Source organism: Pteronotus mesoamericanus, unplaced genomic scaffold, assembly GCF_021234165.1.
Source record: "Pteronotus mesoamericanus isolate MK-2021 breed Mesoamerican mustached bat unplaced genomic scaffold, CSHL_Meso_final scaffold_21, whole genome shotgun sequence".
Classification (NCBI taxonomy): domain Eukaryota; kingdom Metazoa; phylum Chordata; class Mammalia; order Chiroptera; family Mormoopidae; genus Pteronotus; species Pteronotus mesoamericanus.
The window spans coordinates 4,456,452-4,468,970 of NW_026555310.1; the positions used below are offsets into that span (position 1 = coordinate 4,456,452).

Below are 12,519 nucleotides of genomic sequence, written 5' to 3' on the forward strand. Positions count from 1 at the left end.
CAAATACATCCTCTCTAGCCGACTGCTGCATTACTTCCTTCTGAAACTCCAATAAAATATTTTACACCTTCTCTTCCTATGTTCTACTTCTTTGTACCAATCTCCTTCTCATTTTTCATTTCTTAGCCTTTCTAAGAAATCAAATTCTGCATAGCAACGGTGATCCTGAGAAAGAACAACAAAGTTAGAGGAATCGTGCTACCTAATATGAAACTATACTCTGAGGCCATGGCTTCAAACAGCATGGTACTGCCATAAAAACAGACACATAGATCAACAGATCAGAATAGAGAGCCCAGGAATAAACCGACACTTTTATAGTCAATTAGTATTTGACAGAAGACGCAAGCACATACAATGGGCTAAGGATAGTTTATTCAATAAATGGTGTTGGGAAAACTGGACAGATACATGGGAAAAAATGAAACTAGACCACCTTCTTAGATCACACACAAGAATAAATTCAAAATGGATCAAAGACTTAAATGTTAGACCCCAAAACATAAAAATCACATTAGAAAACACAGGCAGCAAAATCCTGGACATTGTTTGTAGCAATATTTTGTTGGATGTATTTCCCCAGGCAAGGGAAACAAAAAGAAAAAAGAAAAACAAAACAAAACAAATGGAACTACATCAAACTAAAAAGTTTTTGCATAACAAAGGAAAACATTAAAATAAGATGACAACCCACAGAATGAGAGAACATATTCCCTGATACATCTGATAAGGGGTTAATATCCAAAATTTATAAAGAATCGTAGCTGGTGTCGCTCAGTGGATTGAGCGCCAGCCTGCAAACCAAAAGGTCGCCAGTTCGATTCCCAGTGTAGGTCACATGCCTAGGATGCAGGCCAGGTCCCCAGTAGAGGGTGTGCGAGATGCAAGCATACATGGATGTTTCACTCCCTCTCTACCTCCCTTCCCTTCTCTAAAAATAAATAAAATCTTTTTAAAAAAATGTATAAAGAGCTTACAAAACTCAACACCAAAAAAAACAAACCACCCAATAAAAAAATGGGCAAAAGACCTAAACAGACACTTCTCCAAAAAGGACACACAGATGGCCAATAGACATATGAAAAGATGCTCAACATCACTAATAATCAGGGAAATGTAAATTAAAACTACAATAAGATATCACCTTCCACCTGTCAGAATGTCTATCATCAATAAATCAACAAACAAGTGCTGGAGAGGATGTGGAGAAAAGGGAACGCTTTTGTACTGTTGGTAGGAATGTAGATTGGTGAAACCACTGTGTAAAGCAGTATGGAGATACCTCAAAAAACTAAAAATGGATCTGCTTTTTGACCCAGCAATCCCACTTCTGGTAATATATCCGAAGGAACCCAAAACACTAATTCAAAAGAGCATAAGCACCCCTATGTTCATTGCAGCGTTATTTACAACCATCAAGACATGGAAGCAGCCCAAGTGCCCATCAGTACATGAGTGGGTAAAACAACTATGGGATATTTATACAATGGAATACTACTCAGCCATAAAAAAGAACATTTTATCCTTTATGACAATATGGATGGTATGAGAGGGGACTAAATGGTAAAGGAAAAAAATATAGTAAAATTTTTTTTTAAAAAGAAATCATATTCTGTGCAATTTCTTAGGATCTTTCTTTAGGTTCATCAACTCTCTCTTCAACTGTTTCTGAGATGTGGGCACCTTGTCCAGTAAGTTTCCAAGTTGTTTTTTTTTCTTTTAATTTATATTTTATTCTCACCTCAGGACATTCTTATTGATTTTTTAGATCAGGAAAAGGGGATAGAGAGAAACAATGACAAGAGAAGCATCAGTTGGTTGCCTCTTGTATGCACCCTGACTGGCAACTGAACCCACAACCTCGGCATGTGCCCTGACTGGGACTCAAACCCGTAAACTTTTGCTTTATGGGATGATGCTCCAACCAATTAAGCCGTACCAGCCACGGCATTTGTTACTTTCTTAAAGATCCTTTAGTTCTTTTCTCACATCTGATCAGTGTTTTGTTTCTTGATCATTCCTTGATAGCTTCCTTCCTTTAAGCATATTAAGCATTCGTATTTTATTATCTATATTTGATATAACAATATCTGCAACCTTTGAGGTTCTATTTTGTGATTTGTTGTTTCTGCTAAACCATTCTCATGATTACTTACCAACTATGATTTTACAGTATAAACCTATTTTCCTTGGATTTTATTTGTGGGAATTTTGAACACTATGTTTTAAATGTGCTCTTCAGAAGAGAATTTGTTTTCTTTCTTAACAGAAATCAGCGATTTTGAACCTTTTTCATCTCATGGCACACATAAACTAGTTACTAAAATTCTGCAGCACATCAAAAAAATGTTACATTTTTTGCAGATTTGACCAAAAAATAGGTATAATTTTGATTCATTCACACGAGATAGCTATTGTGTTGGCTGTTGTCATCTTTTTTATTTGACAGTCTAAGAGGAAAAAGGTCAGAGCCCTTGACTAAATAGTCAGGTATTGCATAATTTAAAAATTCTTGCGGCTCACCAGTGTGCCGTGGCACAATAGTAGAAAAATCACTGTGCTAGATGACTATGTAGCAATCTGGTCTCACTTTAAATATTCAACATGAGTTTTAAGGAACAACAGATAATGTGAATTTTGCCCTACTTTGGCAACAAAAAGATTTGAGACTAAAATTATCAGGGAAGACCTCTCCCTGACCAATCCTGAACCAAGGCTTAAGTTCCCTTCTTTGGGAAAGCTTGTTTTTTTTTTCCCTACTTTACCAACTTCTTTTTCTTTTAAACCTACTTTTATCCTGCCTCTAAGCACTGCTCATTAAAACCAAAGCTCTGGGCCACTAAGAATCAACAGAAGCGTTAAGGGTAGGCCCTGGGTTTACTGCCTGCTTATCTCTCTGGATTAGCATTTTCTGATTATTTTTGGTATGAACAGTTCTTTTGCTATATCAGTTTAAAGCTCTTCTTTTAAAAATTTTTTAAAAATATGTTAACCAATATTTTCAGTTGTTTTACAGAATATCTAATTCATAACAATTCTTTTAAAAGTACCAATATTGTCTTAATAAAGTGAAACGGAAGTGTTATTCCAACAAGTGAGAGGCAACTATGGTGTAGCAGAAAAAGTTAACTTTATTTTGCCACCCAGGAATTATGAGATTATTGTCCTCAGTTTCCCAATTTTTAAAAAAACATAATGCCTAGTCTACCAAAACTCCTTATACTTTCTACACACCTTGGACACCTAACTTCGTTTGTTTTGGTCACTCTAGTTATTTGTACAATACATAACCTCTATTTTGTTACCACTATCTGTAATAGTATATCTACATAAGTCCTTTGCAACTAGGCGTGAGCTCAAGGAAGGCAGAAACTAGGTGTTCGTCTTCTATTGGGTTGGTCAAAAATTTTGTTTAGTTTTTTCCTTATGATGGCTCTAATAGTGCTTAGCTGTCTTTACCTTCATTCCAAACACTTTTGTTAGCTTGTATTGTGACAGATGTCATATCAGCATGCACTTAAAAAAAACATCAAAATAAATGAATTTTTGCCTAGTCATTTTAATACTGAAGATGGAAGAAAATATGCAACATTTTTTGGCATATTATGCTTTATTATTTCAAGAAAGGTACAATCACAACTGAAACACAAAGATTCGTGCAGTGTGTGGAGAACGTGCTGTGACTGATTGAACATGTCAAAAGTGGCTTGCAAAGTTTCTTGGTACTATTGACATTTTGGCAAATAATTCTTTGCTCTGGAGCTGTCTTATGCACTGGAAGATGTTAAGCAGCATCCCTGGCCTCTACCCACTAGAAGCCAATACTGGGAGATGGCTGTCACACTCAAAATATCCAAATCAATAAAATTATTGGTAAAAATGAAAAATGTGTCTTTTATTTTATGGAAAAAAACACACAGACTTTTTGGCCAACCCAATAGTTCAGCTATTAATACAAACAATATGAGAATAAACCTACAACAGTGTATTGCATAAAATAGTAGAGGCATGTGTGTAAAAAAGGAATTACTGTTAAGCAACTATAATTACCTTTCTAACATGATAGACCAGAGTCAATAACACTCTTCCTTAAAAAAAAAATGTGGCCTGTGTTTAAAATGGAAGTCTTATGTCACAATGCTTCTTGACTTTTAGTTTCAGGGCTTTAAAGCTTTTTCCAGTAATATCAAAACCAGTAATAAAGTATCAAACCTTACAGGGAACAGCAGCATCTTTGAAGATGCACCATTTCAATAATCGCAGCAAAATCTTATCTTAGAAATGTTAACTCACAATTACCTTATATCATAATTAGCTCAGGGAGAAAACCAACTAGTTTTCTTACAGTACCATCAGGTGGCCCTGCCAAAAGAGGTATCAGGTATTATTTTAAAATTTTGCCCTGGCTGGTGTGGCTCAGTGGATTGAGTACCAGCCTGTGAACCAAAAGGTCACCAGATTGATTCCCAGTCAGGGCACACGCCTGGGTTGCGGGCCAGGTCTCCAGTGAGGGTGCATGAGAGGCAGTCACGCACTGATGTTTCTCTCCCTCTGTTCCTTCCCTTCTCTCTAAAAATAAATAAATAAAAATCTTTAAAATAAATAAAACGAACCTCTATGGCATAATTTTGGAAGTTACCTTTATATTTTTCACTCTGTAGACATGACAACCATGTGTATACCATACCAAAAGTATCTTATCAAGGATTTTTAGCAGCTAGTATTCAGAATCCACTCTGGCTAAATGAAAGATAAGAGTAATTTATTAAAGGATAATAGTGTAACTGGCACTTTGTTACTAGAAGGGCTGGAAAAACAGACACAAAGATAACATCACCCAAAATAATGTTGCAGAAGTCACTTGATGTCCAGGAAATCACTATTGCTGTCACTACCAAGCACTAAATGCCAAAATTCAAATCCATTACAACCATTACTATTGCCAGCATCAAAGCCATTTCTCCATTAGAAACTTAACCTTGCAACTATTAACTCCCCTTACAGATGACCACCTCTACCCCACTCCTGCCTCCAAAATGAAAAGTCGTGACTAGAACCCCCATTTCCTTAATATTGTGCATTTTTAAATAGAAGTCATCTGTGAGTGTGTGTGACCAGTGGCTCTTAGGTAGCATGCCTGCATCCACCTAGATTCATGGGAATCTGGGAATTTTGAGTTTTGACTAGTGTGTACACTGGGGAGGTCTGAGTCATACCATGTGCGCTTCTGCAAATTTAGAAAGCTATTCAAAAACTGGGAGACCCCAAATATAACAAGTATACAGTATAAGAGATTAAGACTAATATTTAGCATACAAAGTATGCCATATACTTAATTTATAAATACCCATATACTGGGAGATTATGATAAAAATAAAACTTACCTTTTACTGATGAGATAGTACTATTTCATTAAGCATTTAATAATCAAAATAATTACCTAGATGATTTTCAGCAGCACACCACCTGTAAATCTGATGTGTCCCCTGCTAAATGTGTTGAAGAATAATTAAAGTGTGTAGTCTATGGCACAAAAAACAGGCAATACTCCTGGGAATATTAATACTTTCACCAGCCTAGTTAACAGTATACACTATTGTTTTGTTCTGTGTGCACACTAAAAGCCACTAATGTATACAAGACGACACATACAAGGATGTATTATTGCAACATCAATCCCATGAGTGAAAGACTGAAAACCACCTAAGGTCCATCTATTGGCAAATGGTTAAATATAATGTAGTACATTTTGTAACATATTATAGAAGTTAAAGAAAAAAGATAGGCCAATATACACTAATATGAAAAGTGGTCCAATGTATGTTGTTCAGTGAAGAAAATTAAGTTGCAAAACAGTAAGTAACAAACATAAAATCACTATACAGATAAATTTACAGTTATATAAAAACAGAAAAGGTCTGGCAGGTTACAAGGCCAACCTATTAACAACAGAAACTAAGATATTTACCTAACAGGGAAAGTATACAAAAAGACAAGAAAGGATAGTTAATTAAAAAGTATTGTTTTAACTATTAAACTACTTAATGCCATTTTGACAAGTATAAAAAGAATCAGTTTACTGTTGTCATCCACATAACTTTTCTAAGAGCTGGCACTGTTTATCAAAAGCCTTAAAAATATACATTTTTTGAAAAAAAAAATACATTTTTGGCCTAGAAATTCTACTCAGAAGAGATATGCAAAAACATTTAAGTATAAGAATGTTCACCACACTAATTTTATAATACTGAAAAATTAGAAACATCCAAGTGCTAACACCTGAATGTTTGCATACTCCCCAAATTCATATGTTGAAATCCAAATGCTCAATATGATGGTATTTAGAGGTGTGGCCTTGGAAGGTGATTAAGTCCTGACATGGGAGTCCTCATGAATGGGACTGATGCGCTCCCTAAAGAGACCCCACAGAACTCGCTAGTCCCTTTTCACCATGAGAGGACAGAGAAAAAAGGCACCACCTATGAACCAGAAAGCCCTCACCAAACACCAAATCTGCTGGCACCATGATCCCAAACCTCCCAGAAATAAATTTATTTTGTTTACAAGCTACCCAGAGTGTGATATTGTTATAGCAGCCCAAACGGACTAAAATACCGACTACAGAGGATTTGTTCAAATACCTACAGTCCAGCCACTTACAGAATATCCCAGAACCTTAAAACCAGATTGTCTATAAAACTGGTGAAATGTGAGTAAGTTCTGTGGACTGCATCAATGTCATCATGCTATAGTTATGCAAGGCATAACTACTGGGGGGAACTGGGCAAAAAGTACACAGGACCACCCTATATATTTTTGGGACAACTTGGGAATTCATAATTGTTTCCAAAAAAAAGTTTTTTAATTTTGTAGAAGACATGCAAATGTTCACAGAAACTTGGGGAAAAAATAAAGCAAACTGCTTTCCTACTATAAAAAAGATTTAATTTTGAAAAATAACGCACAAGCATAGAAAAGACTAGAAAGACTAAATTAGTATTATCTCTGAGCGGTGGTATTTTTATTTTCATTTTTGTGCTTTCCTAAAATTAACATCTATTACTTTTACAATCAGAAAATATATAATGAAACACTTAAGATCCAAATAAAACACATATCAATTGGTAAAATCTTTCTTGGCAGGTAACAGAAACTATTGTCTTCAAATAAGCTTATAGACTCTACCAATTGATAAGAAAAGCACCAATGAGCAAAAAAGACAATTCATAGCAAAAAGTACCTCCCAAAAATCAATAAACATGGGAAAACGTTCATGCTGGTTAGTGAAGAAACACAAAGTAGCCCTGGCCGGTGTGGCTCAGTGGACTGAGTGCCAGCTGCAAACTGAAAGATCACTGACTGATTTCCAGCCAGGGCACATGCCTGGGCTGCTGGCCAGGTCCCTAGCTGGGGGGCATGTGAGAGGCAACCAACTTATGTACCTCTCACACATCAACAAATCTTTCCCTCTCTTTTTCCCTCCCTGTCCCTCACTCTAAACATAAATAAAATCTTAAAAAATTAATAATTTTAACCTATAGTTAATTTTTACAAGTGAGAATACAGTAAGATACAGTAAGTTGGGAAACAGTAATAACACTTTTGGAAGGCAATCTGCCAAAACAGATATAAAAACTTACTCTAGATAATCAGATTTGATTCATTTTTTTGACTAAAGTTTAATAAAGAACCCCATCAAAATCCTTTTATCTTCCACAGAACTAGAGGTCCTCAAGGTTACAGTTATATAGAAAATATCTACGAGGTCTGTCCAGAAAGCGTCCAACCATGTAACATGAACAATAGAGGCATTTACTGAAGATGATACAAGATACAAGAAACACTGTACACAGGACAAGGATGTCTCAGTCTCCTTAAAGTAGGCACTTTGGGACCTCACAAAGTTCTCCCAATTGTCATCAGCTGCCCTGTCTTATTTTCCTTAATCTCATCAACAGTCTGAAATCTCTTCCCTTTCAAAGGTGATTTTAGTTTTGGGAAAAGCCAGAAGTCTCAGGGCACCAAATCTGGGCTGTAGTGGGGCTGATTCACCTGGGTGATTTGATGTTTCACCAAAAAACTCTTCACGGGATGTGATGCATGAGTGGGTGCATTGTTATGATGGAGCTGCCAATCACCAGTTGCCCATAGCAGTGGTCTTCTGAATCATCCAAATAGTTTCTGAGGAGGAATGTTCAAGCTAAACGCAAAATCTGATGCAGATTTGTCGCTCTACTGGCTCACTTGCTCATCTTGAATGTGACGGCCACAGAGTATACACACATGCTCACTCAACAGCGCCTGCCACCCATAACTAATACAGTGAAGTTGTCATTGTTCATGCATGTGTATCCAGTCCACTCTCAGCTGCCAGGCTACAGCAACGTCACACAAACTGTTCTTGTTATATTAACAATATTTGGACTTTTTCCAGACATACCTCATATTAAAGGATGTAAACTGTCCAAGGGACTGCCGAAACTGCCTGCCTACGTACACATAGTATATGAGCACACAGCTACTATGAAATCACCACAAAAATATTCGAATTGTCAGCTCATAAAAATGAGAAATTAATCACCACTTCCACTTCTAGGCAATACATGCCATCACCAAATAGTCAAAAGAAGTGCCCACTCTTGATCCACGTTATGCCAATTCCTATCTAGGGAGAGCGATAAATGAAAGGAAAAAAAGGAAAACATCAAATTCTTGGCAAAATGATACCTTCCAGTCATAAGAGACAGCAGTTTTAAGGTAAAAACAACCAACAGTTAGGAAAAAAAATCACCAAAAATGTGGTGAAACCATCTCTTCGGTCATATACAAAACGATTTGGTTTACTTACCTATTTACTATCAGCAAACAGAAATGCCATACCACTTAACTCCCAAAATGCTGAGAAACAGAAACAAAAGTATATAAACTAATTAAACCTATTTACCTCATGGCAGATCAATCTTCCAGGTTTAATTTTTACATCTCCAATACTGAGGGGACCACTAAATCATAAGTTCATAAACAAAACAAACAGCTATCATTTTATCCAGCATAAAACTTCAGGATCCTAAGAGAAGATGCTTAGAGGTATTTTATGGCAAGTAAAAGTGAAAATGAAGCTGGGAATTTTTACCCATTCTGACAAAGTAATTAATATTTAATTCATCTTCATAACAACTTTAAATACCATTATCATCCACATTCTGCAGATAAGAAAAAGGTTACTTTACCTGAAGGTAAAGTAATCTGCACAAGGCTGACAGCTAACAAGACAGAACGAGGATTTGAACCTAGACAGTCTGGAGTCTGCCACTATTTCTAAGTTGCCTTAGAAAAAACTTTAACACTTTCAAATGAAAATGACCGTAAAACTCAGGTAAGACTTATCTTTCATAAGTGTATATGAAAGCAGCAGCTCCGATACAGATAGTGTTTATGCATCAGATTCTAAGTGCATTTACTGTTAACCTTCTTAACCCTATGGGATAGATATTAATATTATCCTCATATATATTACTATTATTCTCAGTTTACAGATAAAACTGAGACAGAGGTTAAAAAACTTGCCCAAGGTCATACAATTAGAAAGTGGCTCAGTCTGAGCAGGCAGAGTCCAAATTTTTAACTATTCTTTTTTACGCAACCTTGTATATAAATGCACCTTATCATTATTGCTCAATCACTGCTCTCCTATTTTTTCCTTTCCTCAACTCAAAAGGCTAGAATAACCCTATTCCCCTTACTTTGCTTAACTGCATATTTTTGTAAATCCTATATATTTATATTTCCCATAGCCAATCTGACAACAAATATTCTAGTGCCAACTTATGTACACTGTGTTGCTGCTGCTAAGGAGAAAACTGCCAATAAACACAATGAATCTCTCATCTCCTCTGAAAAATTAAAAATTGTCATACAAACTAGACAATTAAGAATGAAATGGGTGAGACATCTGTTCCAGAAAACAGGTGCACACTATGATTGTCCATGACAAAATGGAAGGTTTGGTCTCCCTACCTATTTTATAGTTTGCGGTATCTAGTGGTGTGAAATATTAGCAAACTGTGTGCTACACAAACCCCAATCACTCCTGACTTTGTCCTAACACAGAAAATGCTTTTCTCAGTAACATATAAACCAAACCAAACTTAACTCCTCATCTTTGGAATCTGGCTTTATGCCTACAGTTCATACCCTACTCCTAGTAATATTTACCTAAAGTACTCCCTGTCTTTGGTTTAGAGCCAGTAACTTATAAATAGAGATATTTTCTGAACCAAATATTGGTTCAAATGGTCTAACAAGGCAACGGAAAAGGGAGAAAACATGAGTATATGATATTCAAAAGTTTCTTTTTCTCGCATTTACCTAACACATATACAGTAGAAAATTTTTTTTTGCAAAAGAGCAAATATGTAGCATACCTATTTGCATTTTATCATTTGTATTCCTTTAAATCTTGCATGTAAATGAGTCTGTATTTTAACATACTGAGCTCTTCACTCTTGTTTTAAAAGTTTTGTTTGTCCAATTAAAACTAAACTCTTAAACTATAAAACATTTTTAAATAAAGTAATTATCCTGTTTCATTCACCCAAATCAGAGCAAATTACAAGAGTAACAAGGTTAGAATAGAACTCAGTTACACATCTCTTAAATCAATACTATCTCACAGTAGCTATTGCAATTACCAGTGCTACTATCATGTAGTTTTGATAAATTTACCAAAAATATTTAATAAAGTACAAATTTCAGTAGTTTTGAAAGGCAACTATTTATATACTAAACAATTTATATCACAATATTTATTTGTGATGATCAAGTGACAGTGTCTGTAAAGCCCTTACCTAATTATAATGTATTACAAGGCTTATTTAACTAATAAACACCATAAACACAATGAACACAACCTAATTCTGTCAGAAAAAATTATTCTTCTCAAATTACAGATAGGAACTTGAGGCCCAGAAGAGTTATCACTTGCCTCAGGTAATACAGTGAATATCTCAGTCCAGGATTCCAAAACCCTTACAGAAAACTACAGTGCATTAATACAAAAGTTGACCATGTTTTCAAGACTGAAAACCTCCCTCAAAAGTTAAACTTTAAACAAAACTTAAGCAAAACACAGACTATAGGAATGATAAAATGCTATTAACACTATCAGAGTTACAGTCATTTTTCATTTTCATTTAGGGACATTTAAAGAGGAGGTTAGAATCTTTTTTATAACTTCAAATTGACAGCTGGATTAGTATTTCTCAACTTCTACTTTCCATTCCTTTGCAATACAGATTCAGACCCCATTTCTAACTACAGGGTCAAAATCTCTTAAGCTCCTAGGTAGAAAAACAAAATCACAGATTTGAAATGTTCATGTCTAGTATTAAGGATCACTTTCATTAACTGGGAACTAGTAATAATATGAGGCTGGCATATAGCCCAAACAAACCAAAATTGATACAAAATAGGTGAAAATTTCTACTGGTTTTTCACACACTGAATTTTGAAGCAGCATAAAGTACTTTTATATCTTTATGTTCACCTTTGAGCATTTTATTCCACTATTTACACTTCAAAAATAATTTTTACTTCATTTTCAGCCTATTATATCTAAAAATATTTTACTTGAAAATGTTTTTATTCATTTTTAAATTATGCATCAAGTTGCAATAAATACTCCAAAATCCAATTTTTCGAAAATCACTCAGCTATTCACTTAAATTCTTCTTGGCAATCACTTCACAATTCATTTAGGCACTTCTTTTCTAAGTCACTTTTTATATCCAGCCACTGATATCTAGTAATTTTTTATAAATAATTATTTAAGCTATTGGCAAAAAAACTGAACACTTTGTATAAGCATACTGTTTATGATTATTGTAATATAAAATTAATGAAAAAATATCTAGGCAAATATCCCACTATTTTCAGACTCTAAGGTTAACCTAATGTAAAATGTTATCACCTGAGAAAGCAGAAAACTTTGGAATTCAGATAAATTATTTTTAAGATTATGTAAGATCTGGGGAAAGGGGAAAGTGGGATTTGATTAATGTGTACAGAGTTTCAATTTTGCAAGATGAAGCGTCCTAGAGATGGATGACAATGATGGCTGCACACCACATAAATTTACTTAATACCACTGAACTACACACTTAAAATGGTGAAAACGATATATTTTGCTATGTGTATTTTACCATAATTAAAAATAAGTTATGTGAGTTACTAGAGCACCTTAGGGTGCAAAAAACTCAGTGCTACCTAAATAAGCGGTTTTAAACATTTATTTTTGGGGAAAAGGTCAAATAGAGACAGAAACTCAGGAAGGGAGGGAGGGAGGAGGAGGAGGGAGGGGAACACTACCAAACATCTACAGCAGACATAACTGGCTGAAAATATTAGATGGGGAAAATGATGTACAAAGTGAATAAAATGTCAACAACCATAAAACACATGAAGAACTGGCAAACTGTCTCCTTGGTGCTCAAAAATTTAAATAACTCCCAAGCAGACAGA

General features: G+C 35.1%; 1 protein-coding gene across 3 annotated transcripts in view; it reads right to left on the reverse strand.

Annotated features, from left to right (window-relative positions):
• LARP4 (La ribonucleoprotein 4) overlaps positions 1-12,519 on the reverse strand; it is a 71,781-nt gene that overhangs the window by 55,752 nt on the left and 3,510 nt on the right. The gene's annotated exons all lie outside the window — the stretch shown is intronic.